Raw genomic sequence first — 17,639 nt, forward strand, 5'->3', positions numbered from 1 at the left:
GGACTTCCAGGAGAGTGGAAGAGGGCAGAACCTGTAGGTATTACCCCTGATGTGGGATCTATATGGGTAAGGCAAACCAGGTATCCTTTAAAATCAAAATGCCAGCTTGGATTGGTTGCAGTAACAGCTAAATTGGCTCATCCTGGTTTGCTTGTAGGATGTGAATGCAAGCACCTGCCAAGAAAAGCAATGGCCAAGATGATTGATGAGTGCAGGACCTGAGAGAACCACCTTGAATGACAATCTCGAGGAGTTTCCAGTATTGGATATAAACGATGGCCTTTGCTGCATCTCCTTGAGCAAGGAAAGCCAAGAAACCTTTGCTTTTGAAGGAGAAAATCTGGGAAGCGGGAAGGAAGAAGAGAAGCCCCCTGACTCCTCCCTGAGCCCCAGACAGCCCATGAACTGCCTTCCTGGGAATGGTGGGACGGGCTGGACTCTGGATTGCTCCCTCTGGATGTGTGGTAAGACTGTTATACCAGCTTTTAAAAACAGCCTGTAAGCATTTGCTGCCTTGGCTAGATGGTGCAAGGGCAGCCTTTAAGCAGCTAAAGCATTCCCTGAGGAGAGCTCTGGGTCTGCCAGATGTCTCAGAACTGTTGGAAGCATCTTTGGTGGGGAGGGCAAACAAAGGCCAAGGTGTGCAGTGACCCCCCTGACAAGGGACTTTGAGTTAATGGCATCCCTGCAAGTGAACTTTGTGGGCTGTTCCCCCTGTAGGGCAGGTGACAGTCCCAGCTACAGTGATGGGAAAAATGGTAAAAGAGAACCTGAAAAGCTGGAAATCCTCCTGGAGGCTCTTGGCCAACAGAGTTTCCTGAGTTCCCCCTGACAGAAGGACAGTGACAGCTTTTGAGTGCTAGTAGATGCTTTTAATAGATAGCCTTGAGCGTGTCCTTGTTGCACCAGTAGGCCTTGTCAAAGTCCCCATCTTCCAGGAGATATACATATTGAAGTTTAAAATTATCTCCATAATCCTTTGTTGGCTTGAGGCTCTCCCCTCAGGAACTGCAGGAACTCCTGGTGCCGCCTGGGCCGATGGATTGGACGCCCCAGCCCCTCCGTTCCTGCCCAGCCACTGGGGCCGTGTCCAGTGGTGGCACTGCCAGCCCTGCAGGGGAAGTGGGAAGGGCCTTTGCAGGTCTGGTGGATCCATTTATAGCAGTTGGCATTGCAGAAAGAGGACCTGGGGGTCTCTTTTTCTTTAGTTAAAAAAGCTCCTTTTGGTTGGTGAGCAGAACAAAGTGGATCCTTCAGAGTTCCCATCCATGTTTGTGTCTCAGCCTGTGTTAGGATTCAGGGCTGTCAGTTGTTGTCACTGAGGAGTCAAACTCTGCTTTAAATCATGAGACACTGGCCTAATGGCCGAGTGTGAAGAATAAAGAGGGAATGCTGTCTGAGTGTTGAGATGTAACAAGGGCTAATCCTTTTTGCAGTGGGATGGAGCCTGGAAACTGCACAGAGCTGAGCCAAGGGATTGAAAGGGACCAACCAAGGGAGGTGAAGAAAGAAGGTAGACGGGAACTGAGGCAGTAGACAAGCACCTCTAAGTTACACTGTAAACAGGTGAGTTGTCATGAAATTCCTAAGACAGGCACTGAGGACTTTGAGGGCTCCAGACAGAGCAGACCTGGGAAGGCCCTCGGTGAAGCCCCTTGGAAACCTTGTAAGGGTTTGTGTGTATGATAGTGAGTGTTGGAGAATGTCCTGAACATGGAACAGGAATGCAAGGAAGGAAAATATACCCTCCTGTAATGCTGACCCCTGCCATCAGCTGCAGTGGAGATAGCTGTGTGTGCCCTTTGGGAGCTGATTGCCAGGATACGTGGCGGGCTGGGATCATGGCTGGGTGTTGTAAGCAAGGAATGCCTGGCTTCTAGACTTCTCCAACTGAGTCTTAGAGGCTTCTTTGTAGAGCTGAGTTCAGGCAGCAGAATTGGCCCTGCAGGAGGGAGTCTGTGCCTGCTCTCCCGTGGCTCCAAGGGATCTCTGGCCCTTCACGCCGGCACCGAGGTTTTCTCGGGAAGGGCCTCAGATCCCCGGACCAGTCTGGGACACAGGCAAGATCCCCCTGCCTTTAGAAATGAGGCCTTCTTGTGGCTTCCTCCCCGTACACGTTGGTGGGTTCCAAAGAAGGCCTCTTGAAACCCCTTTTGGGCTGTCCATTGAAGGCTTGGGACCAAATTGGCCCTGGAGGGACAGTGCTGTTGGTGCCCCCCGGGTTGGGGCACCCCGAGGACTCCAGCGCGCACCGAAAGGATTATTCGGGGAGATCCTCGGGGTGCCCGGCCCTGGGGAGCTCAAAGCAAGGTCCCTGCCATGGATTCAGGCATTGCTGAGAGTATCCCAGGGGTCCCTGTCCCTGCTAGACATGGAGCTCTCTAATGGGCTGTCATTGGGTGATAAAAGTGGTGCTCCAAGTGCCAAAGAAGTGTGGGATTGGGATTAAGAAATGAGCAGTGAGGGTCCAATTGGCTGTTTTCTCTGGAATGTGACTGTAAGAGCTGCAGGAGTGCCAGGTGTGTGTTCCAGTCCTCAGCATTTGGTTTGCACATGTCCTGGTCAGACACAGGTCCAACTTCCTTAGTCCTTAACCCAGTAGAGGGAGAATGAAGGACTGGCAGTGTTAAGGTGATTGGTGTGAGAGGGGTTAAACTGGGAAAACATTGGGGAATTCCTCAGTTTCCCTATTTGCCAAACTCACCCAACCCTGTGCTAGGAAGAGATTGAGTAGGAAAGTTGAGGCAGAAATGAAATTGAAAACTGGGGATATTGAAACAGTAATTGCTGGAACTAAATGTGTCCAAGCAGCAGCTCTTGTTGTGCAGGGAATAACTCCTGTCAGCAGCAAGGTCCTGACTGAAGTGGCAGCTGCAGTTGTTCTTGTGGTGTGGGCCAGTGGACTTCCAGGAGAGTGGAAGAGGGCAGAACCTGTAGGTATTACCCCTGATGTGGGATCTATATGGGTAAGGCAAACCAGGTATCCTTTAAAATCAAAATGCCAGCTTGGATTGGTTGCAGTAACAGCTAAATTGGCTCATCCTGGTTTGCTTGTAGGATGTGAATGCAAGAACCTGCCAAGAAAAGCAATGGCCAAGATGATTGATGAGTGCAGGACCTGAGAGAACCACCTTGAATGACAATCTCGAGGAGTTTCCAGTATTGGATATAAACGATGGCCTTTGCTGCATCTCCTTGAGCAAGGAAAGCCAAGAAACCTTTGCTTTTGAAGGAGAAAATCTGGGAAGCGGGAAGGAAGAAGAGAAGCCCCCTGACTCCTCCCTGAGCCCCAGACAGCCCATGAACTGCCTTCCTGGGAATGGTGGGACGGGCTGGACTCTGGATTGCTCCCTCTGGATGTGTGGTAAGACTGTTAGGGCAACTTTTCCAACAGCCTGTAAGCATTTGCTGCCTTGGCTAGATGGTGCAAGGGCAGCCTTTAAGCAGCTAAAGCATTCCCTGAGGAGGGCTCTGGGTCTGCCAGATGTCTCAGAACTGTTGGAAGCATCTTTGGTGGGGAGGGCAAACAAAGGCCAAGGTGTGCAGTGACCCCCCTGACAAGGGACTTTGAGTTAATGGCATCCCTGCAAGTGAACTTTGTGGGCTGTTCCCCCTGTAGGGCAGGTGACAGTCCCAGCTACAGTGATGGGAAAAATGGTAAAAGAGAGCCCCAAAAGCTGGAAATCCTCCTGGAGGCTCTTGGCCAACAGAGTTTCCTGAGTTGCCCCTGAAAGAAGGACAGTGACAGCTTTTGAGTGCTAGTAGATGCTTTTAATAGACAGCCTTGAGCGTGTCCTTGTTGCACCAGTAGGCCTTGTCAAAGTCCCCATCTTCCAGGAGATATACATATTAAAGTTTCAAATGCTCTCCATAATCCTTTGTTGGCTTGAGGCTCTCCCCTCAGGAACTGCAGGAACTCCTGGTGCCGCCTGGGCCGATGGATTGGACGCCCCAGCCCCTCCGTTCCTGCCCAGCCCCTGGGGCCGTGTCCAGTGGTGGCACTGCCAGCCCTGCAGGGGAAGTGGGAAGGGCCTTTGCAGGTCTTGTGGATCCATTTATAGCAGTTGGCATTGCAGAAAAAGGACCTGGGGTCTCTTTTTCTTTAGTTAAAAAAGCTCCTTTTGATTGGTGAGCAGAACAAAGTGGATCCTTCAGAGTTCCCATCCGTGTTTGTGTCTCAGCCTGTGTTAGGATTCAGGGCTGTAGCTGTTGTTGTCACTGAGGAGTCAAACTCTGCTTTAAATCATGAGACACTGGCCTAATGGCCGAGTGTGAAGAATAAAGAGGGAATGCTGTCTGAGTGTTGAGATGTAATAAGGGCTAATCCTTTTTGCAGTGGGATGGAGCCTGGAAACTGCACAGAGCTGAGCCAAGGGATTGAAAGGGACCAACCAAGGGAGGTGAAGAAAGAAGGAAGAAGGGAAGTGAGGCAGCAGCCAAGCAGCACCAAGTTCCTGTGTAAGCAGGTGAGTTGTGTTGAGGTTCCTCAGACAGGCCCTGAGGACTTTGAGGGCTCCAGACAGAGCAGACCAGCGACGGCCCTCGGTGAAGCCCCTTGGAAACCTTGTAAGGGTTTGTGTGTATGATAGTGAGTGTTGGAGAATGTCCTGAACGTGGAACAGGAATGCAAGGAAAGAAAATAAGCCCTCCTGTAATGCTGACCCCTGCCATCAGCTGCAGTGGAGATAGCTGTGTGTGCCCTTTGGGAGCTGATTGCCAGGATACGTGGCGGGCTGGGATCATGGCTGGGTGTTGTAAGCAAGGAATGCCTGGCTTCTAAACCTCTCCAGCTGAGTCTTAGAGGCTTCTTTGTAGAGCTGATTTCAGGCAGCAGAATTGGCCCCCAGGAGGGACTCTGTGCCTGCTCTCCCGTGGCTCCAAGGGATCTCTGGCCCTTCACGCCGGCACCGAGATTTTCTCGGGAAGGGCCTCAGATCCCCGGACCAGTCTGGGACACAGGCAAGATCCCCCTGCAGTTTAGGACCAAATTGTGCCCCCTGGAGGGACAGTGCTGTTGGTGCCCCCCGGGTTGGGGCACCCCGAGGACTCCAGCGCGCACCGAAAGGATTATTCGGGGAGATCCTCGGGGTGCCCGGCCCTGGGGAGCTCAAAGCAAGGTCCCTGCCATGGATTCAGGCATTGCTGAGAGTATCCCAGGGGTCCCTGTCCCTGCTAGACAGGGAGCTCTCTAATGGGCTGTAATTGGGTGATAAAAGTGGTGCTGCAAGTGCCAAAGAAGTGTGGGATTGGGATTAAGAAATGAGCAGTGAGGGTCCAATTGGCTGTTTTCTCTGGAATGTGACTGTGAGAGCTGCAGGAGTGCCAGGTGTGTGTTCCAGTCCCCAGCATTTGGTTTGCACATGTCCTGGTCAGACACAGGTCCAACTTCCTCAGTTCTTGACCCAAGAGAAGGAGAATTAAGGACTGGCAGTGTTAAGGTGATTGGTGTGACAGGGGTTAAACTGGGAAAAACAAACTGGGTAATTCCTCAGTTTCCCTATTTGCCAAACTCACCCAAACCTGTGCTAGAGAGAGATGGACTGGAGTCTCTGATCCCCTGGGCAGTTGTTCTGCATGATCTGGGAGCCTCTGGGATTAGTCTGGACTGGGCAGACAGGGAGCAGTTTGTCCTGTGGAGTTGGGCTGGGTTTGTTCAGGATGCCTTGGGAGGCAGGGCTGGAGAGGCCCCTCTGTTGGCTGTGGTGGTGGAAGGCTGTAGCAGCAGGGCTGGAGCCCTTCGCCCTCCTGCTCCCCCGTGAGCCCCGCCGGGCCCGTGCCCTTGGCAATGGAGGGCCCCCCATTGCTGAGCCAGCGGTTCCGGGGCCAGGAGGGATGGGATCAGGATGGGGCTCCACCCAGGGCCAGGGCTGCCAGTGTTCAACCATGGAGAGAACTGAAAGCAGAGTGAGATGGAGGCCAAGCTACAGCACAAGGATGGGTGAGAAAAGACTGTGGTCCTCAGGTGGAGCTTTGAATTCCCTGGAAAAATGGATCCTGTCAGACAGTTCAGGCCCTCGTGGGTGCTGGAGCAGAGGCCTCTGTGATTTATGGTCACCCTAAAAAGTTGCAAGGGCAGCAAGTTTTGACTGCAGGATGAGGTGGGAAATAAAGTGCAGTGGTCCAGAGAAAAGCTGAGGCTAGAATTGGTCCTGTGCCAGAGCAGCCTCGTGCAGTGCTTGTTGCTGTCCCTGAGTGTCCCATTGCAGTCGATATTTCCAAGGGTGCCTTGTGCTGGGGAACACTGGGGGCAGTTCCCTTTCCCTGGGCACGTTTCTCCCCCTCAGGGGTGGCTCCACAGTCCCACCCTGTGCTCTGGGAGCGTGGCAGAACACCTGGACCCACTGTCCTTGTCAGAGAGGGCACAAGGGATGGTTGGATGGGTGAGGGAATGGTTCAGGGAGTACAAGCACCATTAGAGTGAGTAGTGCAGCATGTGGAAAGAAAGGGGGGGAGTTAATCCAGACAGAATTCAAGCACCTACCCAACCTGTGATATTTTTAGGAACTCAGTGGTGTTGTGGTCCCCAGGAAGTGTTGCCCAGGACTAGGCAAGTGACTTCAGGCTTGGTCACCCCCAGAGCAAGGTGGAAGCCCAGCAGTTTATTGGTTGGTTTGGCTTTTGGTGACAACAAGGTTCTCCTTTGGGACCAATCCTTGGCCCGTGCCATAAAGTCCCAGGACAGAAGTGTGAGTTTGAGTGGGAAATGAGCAGCAGGGAGGGTTGGAAACAGCTCAGGGAGCAATTCAACAGGCTCCGGACCCGTGGCCAATACGAGCCAGAGAGGGGCAACTAAAGGTTCCTGCCAGTGCTAATGATGCCACTTGGAGCCTCTGGCAGAAGTAGGGTAATGTAAGGGGGGAACTTTTGAATTAGATGATCAATGGAGCATAGAGGTGTGAGAAAGAAATCCTATTAGGATGTGAAACCGGCTCGAGTATGGTACAATGGAACTTCATGGCACAAGCTAATTGGAAGGTCCATTGTGCTTTTCAGCAAGTCAGCCTGATATCCCCTGTTATCAGAGCTGAGTTCTTCCTTGGTTCTGCTACATGTTGCCAGGTAGAGGGTAGAGGTCATCCCTAGGGGTGAGAAAGATGATGGTGAGAGGAAGATGATGTGGGCAGGGGTGGCTGGCCCCTTGCCCTACAAGTAGGGCAGGCCCAGACTGTTGCCACCAGGCCATGATCAGGCGGGGTTTGGCTGCCATTCAGGCCTCCCCTTACACTGCGTCCTGGCCCTACGTGGTGTAATGTGGAGCTGATCAAATGGGCTGTCAGGACTGCTGAGCTGAGCGATCCTCATCCTGCCACCGAGCCTGTGTTGCTCCGCGGGGACGCCCGCTAAGGGATGGGCACCGACCAGCTGCTGCAGATCCTGACAGCCCTGCCTGGCTGGGGGGGTGGGCACAGGTTAGTGATAGGAGGCAACAGAGAAAGAAGACTTTAAATATCCTTTAGTGTTCCTTTAATACCCTTTATTTAGTATTCATCATATTTTCCCTTTAATTTCCCCTTTTACTAACCAAATATCGTGTTAATAGTTATCCATAATATTGTGTTAAGATGCTTTTTGGTATCCCTTTAATTCCCTTTTTACTAGTTAATATTGTACTGTATTGAATGCTGTTCTTAGTATTTGTTTTAATGCCACACGATAAGGCAGTTCATTTGTATCCTTTTTTAACTTTTGATTCTCTTTGCTAAGTTTATTATTATTATTATTCTCACTGCAATAAAGATATCTTGTGTGTTTGAATGTTTGTGACACTTGTCTTTATTCCGGGCATGTATCCTAATGAACTGTTACAGGTAGGAAGGAAGTGCCCTTAGGATTTGGGAATAGGAAGTTACTGGAAGCCAGCCCAGGATCGACCCTGTTGGAGAAGTGGCTCTGAGTATGTTCTTGGGCTGTAGTGGGAACAACAAATGATAAGAGGGCCTGAAATGCCCATAAGGCCTTGGGTACAAAGCTCCTCCAGGATGCCCAGGCCAGGCCCTGCTCAGGAAGGCAGCCCCATGGAATGGAGATGGTGGATCCAAGCCAGAGCCAGAGCAGGGGTCGGGGCAGGAGCGAGGCCTCGGGAGGGAGTTGCCCCCGGCCCTGTGGTTGAAGCAACAAGTGTAGATCCCCTGGACAGTGAGCACAAATCACTGGGGAAATGGGGAAAAGCCCCAGAGCAAGTGCTGGGAGCAGAGAGGGAGCATGCATGGCTCACTGCTGGGTCAGCCAAATCTGCCAGTGGGAAGCACTTTTGGAAAGCAGGAGCTTATAACCCATGCCAGAGTCACGATGGGGGGAGGCAAAAGTAGTCCATGTGCTGAGTGAGACACTGTACCTGTGGGAATGAAACAGGAAGAACTAGGGCAGTGTCAGGTTTGTAGGGATTTGGGGTCAGTTGGCAGTGGTTTGGCTACTTGGCTCCCAGCTGACACCATCACGGCATTAGTGATTAAATGCAGACAAGGAAAATGGGAATATGTTCCTGTGAATAAATGTTAGTGGAGGGAATGATATTGCCATGTTTTAGCTTGATATCTTACAGAAACTCTGGATCCTGGCCATCCTCAGAGCCCTTGTGGTCCCTCTGGGCGATGCTGTTGGCCCGGGCAGTTCCCTGGAAAAGGTGCCTGGGTCGGGTGACTTGGTTCAATTTGGATGGAGATGGAAAAGCAGCTCCAAACCAGGACCCCAGGACAAGGTGAGCTGGGAAGCAAATGGCCCTTGCCCAGGGGTCAGTGTCCCTTTGTGCCCGGGGGGACTCTCTGGCAGGGCCGGGGTCTGTCGGGCTCATTGTGGGGGCGGCTGTTGGTGCCCTCAGTGGGATGGGATGGATGTGATTCCAGGGGCTGGGAGCACTGTTGCCATGCAGTGCTGTAGTTTCCCTTACGGTGCCGGGTCCGGGGGGTCTCCCTGGCATCGTTGTCCCCCTGTGTGAGAGGTGCCAGTCACAGCAGCAGGGCCGTCCCCTGGGCTCTGCCTGCTGGGCTGTTCTGGGGAAGTGCTGCCCAAAGAGCAAAGGGATCAGCTGGGGCAGGGATGGCACAGTTGGGCATCATCCTCCCAAGGCAAATATTGGTCCAACTGTTGGGTACCTGCTGCCTGTGTCCTGCAGCCCAGCATCATCAGGATAACAAAATTCCTTTCCCTACTCTGATTCCAGTGCTCCCATCTTGCCCCAGGCAACGAGGCTGGGGGGACACGGGACTGGGAGGAACGGGAGCTGGTACTGGATTTGTAGACAGTGGAGACATGGAATTGTTTGGTGACCAATGGCAAAGAGCTGGGCCAGGTGTATCCCGAGTGCTGAATTTAGGAGCACAAGGGATGCCCACTGTATTTACCCCCCACCCTTCACTCCAGAATGGGATGGGGAGTTTGGGCAGCTCTCTAATGGTTCCCCAAGATGTAATTGTTGTGCACAGGGGAACAGCAGTAACTTATGAACTGGGCTGAGTGCACATGACATGGTGTGTATATTGTAATACAAAGAAATGAGGCACAGAAGGACTTAATGGGTACCAATGAACTGATCTGGAGGACCGTATTCACATCCTGGATTGCAAAAATTAACTGGATTTTGTCTCCTGAATTTCTACAGTGCACCAACTGATATCGTGCTGGAAAAATAACACACTGCAATGTAAGTAAACCAGGGATTTTTGTATGTAAGTAAGTGCAAATTATTGCCCTGCAAATTTGAAATAAGACTTGACTTGATCACCAAATGCAAACAGTAACTATAGGGGTCAGTTAGTGACCTTTGGGCATCAGGTTAGAACAACTCACTGCTCCCCACTGGTGGGACATATTTACAGGATTCTCACCACCTGCTACAAAGTTTTGGAACACTTTAATCCATCCACTAATCACAGTAATTATTGTACTGATTTTATGAACAACAGAGTTGCTGTCTCTGGGATCAATTATAAGAAGGTGCTTCTCCCGTGTCTCTGCCCTGCCCAGGGATCAAAGGACCAAAGGAAAGGATGAGAATTGAGCCCCGGGGCTGCTGCCCCTGAGGAGCAGGGTCAGGGCTGTGTGTGCTCAGGGGCCCTGGCTGATGGCTGCAGGTGCAGTGAGTGTGTGCTGGGCCAAGGCAGCCAAGGTGTGTGCAGCTGCTCCGTGCCCTCCACCCTTGGCCCCGCCGGGCGCCTGCCCAGCGCTCCAGGGGTGGCCAACGGGGAGCTCCCGGGAACCTGCCCGTGCCCACGGCCCCCCAGTGCCAGGCCTGGCCTAAAGCCGGCTTGGTTGGGCAGAGCCCGGCCAGCGGGATCCCCTTGGAGCCGCCCCGCAGCCTCCCGGGGGTGGAGGCACCCGCAGGAATTGTCCCAGTGCTGGAGCCTGCGGGATCGGCTGCCCCGGGGCTGCCAGTGGGCTGGGGGGGAGCGGGAGGGGGCCGTGGGGAGGGATTGCTGCTGAGCCACAGTTCTGCCTTGCTCATTTCCTTTTGTATCCCCTAAATCTGTATCCCATGTGTTGGATTGGGTTTGTTTAAGCTGTTCCTATTATTCCATGACTGGTGGGAAGTTGTTTCCTGGAGTGCCCTGTCTGCCAGCAAAACACCAGGCCCAAAAGATCCTGGCAAGTGCAGCACTGGAAGAGTCAGGAAGACTGAAAAATGCACCACTTCTCAGGAAGCACAACTTTGTAAAACATTGATGAAGCTAAAATTCCACAGCCTTGAGCTGTTGGGTCCCAAATGATATTGGAGGGAGAGGCAGAAACTGCCACTGCTGCTGGGGCTGAACTGTGCAGTGAGTGGGCAGGACTTGGCCCTGATGCCTGAGTGCATCTTTAGGATGGATGCCAACTGTCAGCCCCTGGCTCCATAACTTGAGTAGATGGTGTTCCTGCCAGCCCAGCTGCTGTGTTGGGGGTGCTGTGGGCATCTCTGGCCCTGGCGTGCTGTGAAGGTGTTTGTGTTGCAGCTCAATAAAGTCCCTTTCAGTGGTGATTGTGTCATTTTCGTGTCAGTTGCTCTCAGTTCCTCTCCCCTCTTCCCCTGCTCCCGTGGCTGCATCACTTGCTTGTGCCTAATGAACTCTTCCCCTGCAGCAGTTCCCTGCTGCTCTCAGAGAGGGTGGAGCTGAGGCCCCTGAGCCAAGGGAGAAAGGATCCATCCAAGGCAGGCCCGTGCTCCCCCCCTGCCTTCCTCCAGCCTCCCGTGTTTCCAGTTCCCATCCCTGCTGGACACACAGCCTGTTCCCAAACAACCCCTGTTCCTGTTCTCTCTCCGGGTCTCCCCTCACAACTCCCCTCCTCTAATCTCCAGCTGCCCAGGCCCCTGTTTCTGAGGGGCATTCCTGGGCTGCTTCCCCCCCATTCTTTATAAATGAAGTGCCAAGAGCCCCAAGTGCAGAGAGGTCTGCAGGGAATCAGTGCCCAGAGCTGCCCGTGCCTGCCTGTGTTCCTGCAGTTCTGCTTCCTGTTCTCCCTGGGCTGGAGAGACCTGCCTGCCCTGGGTTTGTTGGAGCAGAGCGATGGGATTACATTGGTGCAGAAGGGATGTTCACAGACACTCCTTTTCTGACAGGCAGTGCCATTTTCCTTTTGCCTTTCCCAAGTTTTCCCAAGTGCTGCCCAGCACAGGGATCCATGTGCTGGGACGGTGACTGGCAGCAGGAAGGGGAGCCTTGGCCTCACCTGCCCAGCTCAGGTGGGTGGCACAGAATGCGGTGGGCTGGGAGGGCATGAACACATTTCTGAGTTCTGGAGTGCCATGAGACCTTTTCCTATCAGGTTTCTTTCCCAGATTTCCTGGAGTCCATCATCCCAAATGTCTCTTCCTTTCCCAAAGTCCAGTGGCAGAGGATTGACTGACTCCCAAGGGAGGTTTGGAATGAAAAGGATTCTGTTCAAATGGGGCAAGGAATGCAGTAAGAAAGATGAGCCTCCTTTTAGTGCCTGAAGTAGAGAGGAATAAAAATGCTGGAAAAGGCCACGTTTCATTTTTTGTCCCCCTGGATTTTTCATGGCTAAAACTCTCTAGTGAGCAATTGAGCAGAAGGGTGAAGGGCAGGAGCCTTTGACTTGCCCAGTGCCCTTAATTGCCTTGTTCTCCTCTCTTCCAGGCCAGGCCAAAGCCCTGCTCCAGCCCAGCTCTGCCCAGTGCCCTGAGCTGGGAGCAGCCAAAGGCAAGAGGCTGCAGCCCCGCCGGCCGGGCTGGGGGCTCCTGGTGCTGCCCGTGGGGTGGGGTAAGTCACAGGGACACGTTTCTCTCCTCCTGCTGTTGGCATTTGCTCCCTGGGCACTGGATGTGTAAGGAAGGACAGAGTAGCAGGGAAGGGCAGTATTTCCAAACTGTGTGAATGTTGCCCCCAGGTCTGGGATGGAGCAGCCATGGGGGTGGTTGGGTTTGGCCTGGGCCGGTCGGGATCAGCCATAAAGGACCCACCAGACCCCTGAACCCTCACTGGACATGTCCAGCCCTCAAGTCATTAATTTTCAATAGAGGACAAAGTATTGGTACTTGCTTCTGATCTGTGGAGAATGTCCTTTGGAATGATGAATGCAAAGCATCTCTTTGGGTCTTTTGTTTGTTTGTTTGTAATTTCCTCTCTGGCTTCAATGAGTTTGATGTGCTCCTGTTAAGGAAGCAGCGTGTCAGAGGCAGTTTGCCAAGGAGGCCAGAAGTGTCTTTGAAGCAGAGAGTGCTGCCAGCTGCGTGTGCCTGTCCCCAGCCTGGCACTGCCCACAGGGACACACTGGGCACTGACCATGAGAGGGAACAAAACCACTGCCTGCCAGAGGGTTTGTCCTGGGCCAGTCAGGCCTTGGGCAGCAATTGGACTGGGCAACTCCATCAGCTGCTCTTCCCCCACAAAGCCCCATCCCCTGGGCATTAATGACATGCCCTGTGCCCAGCGCTCACTGTTCACCCAACTGAAACCAGAGCAAGACTTGCTTTGCTGTGAACAACTCAAAGTAACTTTAAAACAAAATAAATCACTTTTTCCTTCTTTTTTTTTTTCTTTTAGATGCTGGAATTGCCTCTCTGGCTGTGTGCTGAGCTCTGGCTGCAGGGGACTGTCAGGCCTTGGTGGCTGTGAGTTCCTGTTCTTCTCCCTGGGAAAGTGGAAAGAGTTATTCATTAGATTGTAGAAATGTTTTCTGAAACCTGTCCCCTTCTTTTTGCCTTTTGCTGACAGATCTTCTCTTTCTGCCTTTGCATGTACAGCTGTTCCCTGATGTCCATTCCCTGGCCTGAATTCCTTGCAGCTCCCAGCTGGGGAAACCTGGGAGAACAGGGCAGGGACAGAGGTGACATCTGTAGCTGCCAACTTGGGTAATTTCGAGGGGACCCAGCAACTGTTTGTGTAGGAAAAGGTGAGGTGCTGCAGAGGGGAGAGAGGTGGCATTTTGGAGGGGTCCCACTGAGGGGGGAGTGGAGAGCCTGGGGCTGGAGCGTGAGTTATTAAACAGGGAAGAAGGGAAGGATGCTTGGGAGGGAAACACTCAGGGAATGTGTAGGGATGGAATGGAAATTTGGGGCGTCAGGAAGAGAAAATGGGTGATGTAGAGGAAGGGAAATGTTGGGGGTAAGACTTGATGTCATCTGTAGAGGACAGAATGACCATTTAGAGGTCCAGTGAGGCAGTCAGTGGTGGGCAGGGAGGGAAAATTTCTGTTTGTAAAATCAGAGGTCACGTGGAGGAGAGAGAATGCACCTCCTGGGGTAAACTGGGGTAAACTTGCGGACCTCCAGGGAAAATGTGGGGGGTAAAACTTGTGGGAATCTGCAGGGCAGAGAGTGAATCTTCTGAGGTGAAAATGAGTTCCTGGGTGGTGGAGAGGTGGGGAAAGTGTTGAGAGCAAACTGGAGGGGGTCTGCTGGGTAGAGAATGAACATCTTGAGGTAGAAGTGAGTTGCTGAGATGTGGAGGGGTCGGGAAAATGCAGTGGGTCCAGTGTGAGGTCACCTGCAGCAGAGAGGATGTACCTCCTGATGGACACTGAGGCAGTCAGGGGTGGGCAGGAGGGGAAACCTTTGAAGGTAAAACTTGAGGGAACGTCCAGGGAAGAGAATGAATATTTTGAAGGATAAATGAGGTACTCAATGAGGTATTCATTGGATTGCAGAAATGTTTTCTGAAAGCTGTCCCCTTCTTTGTGCCTTTTGCTGACAGACCTTCTCTTTCTGCCTTTGAATTTACAGCCTCCTTGTAGCTCCCAGCCAGGAAAACCTGGGATAACTGAGGAGGGACAGAGATGAAGGTTTTATCTGCAAACTTGGGGTAATTTCTAGGGGATACACCACCTGTTTGTGTGGGAAAGTGTTTTTAACCACGTTGGCCCAAGTTATGTTTGCACCAGCTGGGGCCAGAGGTGCCAGGCAATCCAAAGCAAACCCTGCTCAGCCTCCAAATCCCAGGGGAAGTTCTCCAAGCTGCTCCTTGGGGACTAAAGATACATTGCAATGGAACCAAGAGCACTAGTAAGTTTCCTGGGAATCCCAGTATTGCTGTCCTAGAAATTTTAACAGTTTTTTTAAGCTTTTTATGACAGTAATGGCTTTCTTCCTTTGATTGAATCCCGCGGTAGGATTTGGGGTTTCTTTGGATTCTGAATCCCTCCCAGTGGCCCTGACACTGGTCAGGAGCTGGCAGGACAAACAGAGTCAGAGCTCCTGGCAGGCACAGGGGCTTTCCCCCAGAGTGGATCCAACTGCTGCCCCCCAGCCTGGCCAGGAGGGATTTGCTTTGGCTCCCGGCTCCTGCCAGAGACAGAATGTGTTCCCTTGATTGGAACGAGGATCCCGTAGCTTCATCTCCTGGAGGTTCCCTGGGCAGCTGATCCACTCTGCCCCGTGTCCTGCTCTCAGCTCCTGCCCAGCCAGAGCCAACTGTGCCAAGGGCACGAGCACTCCCAGCCTGGATAGGGAATGGGGGACTGGCTTGTGCACAATTCACCTAGAAAGTCAAACGAGGGGATTGTTGGAGTATCTGGCTCCTTAGGGAACCTGCTGGGAGTAGAGAAGCACAACCCAAACCTCCAGCTGTGGTGGAGTCGTGGAACCTAAACCAGCACAAACTCATCCCCCAAAATGAACCGTGGGAGAGCAGGACCAAATAAGGGTCAGTGTCCCTGGGGAAAGGCAAAAGGAATTGGGTGGACTTGGATTGTCCCCTTGGGAGATGGAGGTTGCTGGGATGCAGAGAATGCCCTCCCTCAGGCTGCCAAGATCTCTCAGTGCAGGGGCTTTGGCCGACAGGGCAGCACAAAGATTGTTCTCTGCGTGGGGCCCAGGTTTGGGTTCCGGTTTCAGCTTTGCAGGTTTGGATGAATTCTACCTACAGCCCGCAATTCCAGGCCGAATTCCTGCTGCAATAGCCTCCCAGTGCCTCCTGGAGCCTGGATCTTCCCCCGCAGAGCTGCTCCTCTAACGCCAGGTTTGCCAGGAAGCAGCCCCGGTTCCAGGTTTGCTCAGCGGGATCGGGACAAGAACAGGTTGATAGTCCACAGACTTTGCTGTTTATAACCCACCTCCCCCGGCCCCGCCGGTGTCCCTGGGGGGACTTGAGCGAGTTCCCTGGAATTGGGCCGGTTTTCCGCCCCGGGCCGGGCTCCAGGGGATGTGTTGGCCCAGGAGAAGGCGGGGGCCGGACGCGCTCCCGGCCCGGGGCGAGGCAGCCCCTGAGCACGGGCGAGGACGTCTGTCCGGCCGGGAAGCCGTTGTCCCTTCGGAGCCTCGGGAGCGGCCCCGGGGAGTTCTTTTCCCCGAGGAAAGGGATGCACAGCCCTGCTTTCAGGGCACCTCGGCTCTGACCCACCTGTTCCAGCTGTCCACGGGTTCTGCAGGTGCGGTTGGGTCCCCGGAAAACTGCGAATTGCATCCAACCTTCTCCAAGCACCCCCTTTTCTTTTCGGGTATCTCCGAGGGCTCTGGCTCGGGATTTAGTGCCGCTGAGGACACATGGCCCTGGCTTTAAGGCTGCTGCTGGCTGCTGGGCTCCGGCTGGAAGGGCAGGGATTTGGGGTGGGCGGGACACACGTGGGGGGCGCGGGGCAGCTCTGGGAGGTGGGCCCTGGGAATGGCTGCAGCGCTGCTCTGCAGCCCCGCCGTGCCGACACTGCCGAGTGCCGGCTGGATTCTTTGGGTCCTTTGGGGCTGGCGCTGGGGCGTGTCCAGGGTGAGGCATCTCAGGGGGCCCGTTCAGAGCAGCCCCCGGCTGAGGAGCCGCGGGCAGCCCTTTCCCCGTGCCCACCCCACGGGGGCTGTAGGGCACAGCTCATCCATTCCCCGGCAATAGGAAGCCCAAGCAGGGCTTGGTCACTGTCTGTCTGTCGCTCCGGCCTCCTCCCGGCCCGTGTTCCCTGCCTAGCTGGGACTGCCCAGGGAGCCCCGAGAACATTCCTGGCGGGAAGCGGGAGCCGCCGAGGGCTCCGTCCAACTCCGGGCCCGAAAAGCGGCCCCGACCTGAGCCCCCCCCCGGCATTTTGGGATCCAAACGCTCACCTGGAGGAGACGCTCCCCGCAGGCGGGACCAAGCGGCGACACTCGACCGACGCCTTTGCCTCGGAGCGAGGGATCCCTCCAGAGTCGTTTGGCTCCTTTATCCTGGAAATGAGCTCGGATGCCGCACGAGCACCTTTGCAGCCGTTGGGTGAAGCCCGGACGGGAACGGAAAACCTCCCTGAGCAGGGCAGTGATGAATTGGTGCCCGTCCCAGCCGGGCACAGCCCAGCCGACCGCGCTCCCTCCGGCCCGTGGCTGCGAAGGGCTCCTGCAGAGATTGAATAAAAGCGCATTTCCTGACTGTATTTCTCTGCGGTCTTGCCCCTCTGTTGACTCGCGCAGCACCGTCCGGTTGGAGCATTTCTTGGTTTCCTCCCTGTAGCCGTTTCCCTCCCAGGCAGGGCCTTCCCCGTCTGCAAATAAAGAGGAAACGTTTCAACGGGATTTTGAAAAACCAGAGGGTTTGCCCGGGAGGGTGCGAGTTGCCGAGAAAGCGGGGGAGAGGAAGGAGAGCCTCAGGTCTCACCTGGCAAGTGTCAGATGAGCTGCCCCTTATGGATGGCAGGGCAAAGAACTGCTGTCGGTAATTGCCGAAGTTCCGCAGGCAGAGCTGGGAGCAGCCTGCGCCCGAGCCGCGGCACGGTCAGTGCCGGCTCCTGGGGCCGCCTGTGGACAGACACAGGGACACGGGGACAGACGGGCAGCTCTGCTCGGGGTCCCGGAGCACGGGAGGAACGGGGAAAGAGCTGCCGCCGTTCTTCCCTCCCCGGCAGGCCCCCGGCTCCCCACGGCCGGAGCCCCGGCGGGCCCCAGAGCCCTCGTTCCCGGGGGGCCCTGCGGGCGGGAACCTCCTGGGGCCGCGTGGAAGGGGGAGGCGGGCGATGTTCGCCCCGGGAGCGGGTGCGGTGGCCTCGGGGGTGCCCGAGCGGGGAAGCTCCGATCCCGCGGGAGGTATGGGCGGCACCCCTCCTCGGGGGTCCCGGGGCCGGCCCGGCGTGTCCCCGCACCCCGGCCGGTCCCAGCCCCGGCTCCGCGTCTGCACGACGAAAGCGCCGCCGTTCTCCCCCGACCGGGCCCCGGCAGAGCCCCGGCCCGAGCGGCCCCGCCGCGCTCGGCCCCAGCGCCCGGCCCGGAGCGGCTCTTCTCGCCCGCGTTGCCGGGGCACAGGCGGCGAGGCCGGGCT

The 17,639-nt window shown here is 54.7% G+C and overlaps 3 long non-coding RNA genes across 9 annotated transcripts; all 3 read left to right on the forward strand.

Moving 5' to 3' along the window:
* The first annotated feature begins 123 nt into the window (after positions 1-123).
* On the forward strand, positions 124-4,466 carry LOC135408022 (uncharacterized). Of its 4 annotated transcripts, XR_010427167.1 has the most exons (4): positions 124-464; positions 1,437-1,566; positions 3,058-3,364; positions 4,337-4,466. It is a non-coding gene; the product is annotated as an uncharacterized LOC135408022 (long non-coding RNA). The 4 variants fall into 4 exon arrangements; XR_010427166.1 differs by lacking the exon at positions 124-464 and having other exon boundaries at positions 1,179-1,566; XR_010427169.1 differs by lacking the exons at positions 124-464; positions 1,437-1,566 and adding an exon at positions 2,585-2,966.
* A 1,852-nt stretch (positions 4,467-6,318) lies between these two features.
* On the forward strand, positions 6,319-10,071 carry LOC135408023 (uncharacterized). Of its 4 annotated transcripts, none has more exons than XR_010427170.1 (5): positions 6,319-6,844; positions 7,809-7,894; positions 8,543-8,731; positions 9,599-9,640; positions 9,903-10,071. It is a non-coding gene; the product is annotated as an uncharacterized LOC135408023 (long non-coding RNA). The 4 variants fall into 4 exon arrangements; XR_010427171.1 differs by having other exon boundaries at positions 8,543-8,698; positions 9,903-10,069; XR_010427173.1 differs by having other exon boundaries at positions 8,543-8,698; positions 9,964-10,064.
* Positions 10,072-12,177: 2,106 nt separating this feature from the next.
* LOC135408024 (uncharacterized) lies at positions 12,178-13,280 on the forward strand. The gene is made up of 3 exons (XR_010427174.1): positions 12,178-12,194; positions 12,978-13,045; positions 13,178-13,280. It is a non-coding gene; the product is annotated as an uncharacterized LOC135408024 (long non-coding RNA).
* The last annotated feature ends 4,359 nt before the right edge of the window (positions 13,281-17,639 follow it).

Source organism: Pseudopipra pipra, unplaced genomic scaffold (assembly GCF_036250125.1).
Source record: "Pseudopipra pipra isolate bDixPip1 unplaced genomic scaffold, bDixPip1.hap1 HAP1_SCAFFOLD_124, whole genome shotgun sequence".
In the NCBI taxonomy this organism is placed as follows: domain Eukaryota; kingdom Metazoa; phylum Chordata; class Aves; order Passeriformes; family Pipridae; genus Pseudopipra; species Pseudopipra pipra.